Raw genomic sequence first — 2500 nt, 5'->3', positions numbered from 1 at the left:
AGTTCAACCAATATAACGATCTTACGATCGCTTGGTTTTAGCCTAATAAAAGCACACGTTCCAAAAGGTCCGTGTTTATTTTGCATGTATTAGCTCTAGAATTACCACAGTTATCCAAGTAACTGTTAACGATCTATGGAACCATAACTGATATAATGAGCCTTTTGCGGTTTCACTTTTAATTTGTTTGTACTTAGACATGCATGGCTTAATCTTTGAGACAAGCATATAACTACTGGCAGGATCAACCAGAATAATATTTTTTATTCATTTATATAATATTTTTTATACTATATAAATTTTTATAATGATATTTTCAATATTTGAAAATTAAGTACACGACATATACACAATGCAAAGGAGAACGAAATCGCGACAATAAATAATTATGAAATTTCTTCTACTATGGTCGGATTAAATAATTTACTTCATGTCATTTAAATTTCATATTATTGTATTATTTATTGCGGTCTTATTCGGACTTTGAGACTGTGTATCTTATCGTGAGAAAGAATTTTCGTTCTCTATACATATATAATATAATTATTAATGTAAGGACGATGTTTCTTCTTGTATTTGTTAAACTTTCAAATAATATCATTTTTTATACATTTTACTTTATTTCAATGCATATAGTGTATATATCTTTTTTTAAGAGTATATACGTTTTTCTTTTGATTTGAAATTAATAATTTCAATTCAATTATTTTTCATTTTATTTCATATATGATATGAAAGTATTCGAGCGTAATAATATAAATATTTAACTTTATTGAATTTTATTCTTTACCCACATATATTTTATGTGAATAGAAGAACAAACCCCAAAAAAAGTTAAATTAAAAAAAAAACGACTACATTATGTTAGGTATAGAAGAATAATCTCAATTAATAACATTTCATTATTAACAAAATTATTTCTATTTAAACCAACTGTAGCAAACCAGGAATAAATTTTTTTGCTCTCATTTATATATTACACTTAAATACTTTTATAAATATATGAAAATAATTTTCATATAAGTACTAAGTATGCAATTTCATACAAGTATTAAAATTTTCATACAAGTACTAATGTTGAAGTTTCATACAACATATATGTTTTCTGCCACGTACACCTCACCAACCGGAAATCGTATGGAGAAAATCTTTTTAACCATATAAAAGTTTTAAATTCATATATATACAAGTAATTTATATCATTTTCTATGAGCATTATGCTTATAAGAAATATTACAACATCAAAAATAGCTTAACATTTATTTTTTTTTTTAAATTTTTTGTACTTATATGAAAATTATTTAGTTGTATGAATTCATACACTTAGTACTTATATGAAAATTAGTATCTATATGAAAATTAATTAGTATTTATATGAAATTTATTAAGTATCTATATGAAAATTATTTAGTATTTATATGAAAATTATTTACTTGTATGAATTCATAAACTTAGTATCTATATGAAAATTATTTAGTATTTATATGAAAATTTTTTACTTGTATGAATTCATAAACTTAGTATCTATATGAAAATTATTTAGTATTTATATGAAAATTTTTAACTTGTATGAATTCATTAACTTAGTATCTATATGAAAATTATTTAGTATTTATATGAAAATTTTTAACTTGTATGAATTCATTAACTTAGTATCTATATGAAAATTATTTAGTATTTATATGAAAATTATTTACTTGTATGAATTCATAAACTTAGTATCTATATGAAAATTATTTAGTATTTATATGAAAATTTTTAACTTGTATGAATTCATTAACTTAGTATCTATATGAAAATTATTTAGTATTTATATGAAAATTTTTAACTTGTATGAATTCATTAACTTAGTATCTATATGAAAATTATTTAGTATTTATATGAAAATTTTTAACTTGTATGAATTCATTAACTTAGTATCTATATGAAAATTATTTAGTATTTATATGAAAATTATTTACTTGTATGAATTCATAAACTTAGTATCTATATGAAAATTATTTAGTATTTATATGAAAATTTTTTACTTGTATGAATTCATAAACTTAGTATCTATATGAAAATTATTTAGTATTTATATGAAAATTTTTAACTTGTATGAATTCATAAACTTAGTATCTATATGAAAATTATTTAGTATTTATATGAAAATTTTTTACTTGTATGAATTCATAAACTTAGTATCTATATGAAAATTATTTAGTATTTATATGAACATTTTTTACTTGTATGAATTCATAAACTTAGTATCTATATGAAAATTATTTAGTATTTATATGAAAATTTTTAACTTGTATGAATTCATTAACTTAGTATCTATATGAAAATTATTTAGTATTTATATGAAAATTTTTTACTTGTATGAATTCATAAACTTAGTATCTATATGAAAATTATTTAGTATTTATATGAAAATTTTTAACTTGTATGAATTCATTAACTTAGTATCTATATGAAAATTAATTAGTATTTATATGAAATTTATTAAGTATCTATATGA

General features: G+C 19.8%; 1 non-coding gene across 1 annotated transcript in view; it reads right to left on the bottom strand.

The window, feature by feature from the left end:
• LOC128923795 (small subunit ribosomal RNA) overlaps positions 1-255 on the bottom strand; it is a 1990-nt gene extending 1735 nt beyond the window's left edge. Inside the window, exon 1 of the ribosomal RNA XR_008472523.1 lies at positions 1-255. This exon is cut by the window's left edge and continues 1735 nt beyond it. This is a non-coding gene — a ribosomal RNA (small subunit ribosomal RNA).
• Positions 256-2500: the final 2245 nt, after the last annotated feature.

The sequence above is a fragment of the Zeugodacus cucurbitae genome, unplaced genomic scaffold (genome assembly GCF_028554725.1).
Source record: "Zeugodacus cucurbitae isolate PBARC_wt_2022May unplaced genomic scaffold, idZeuCucr1.2 ctg00000047.1, whole genome shotgun sequence".
NCBI lineage: Eukaryota > Metazoa > Arthropoda > Insecta > Diptera > Tephritidae > Zeugodacus > Zeugodacus cucurbitae.
The sequence above is the reverse complement of the archived record's forward strand: the minus strand, read 5'-3'. Positions and strand labels throughout refer to the sequence as shown.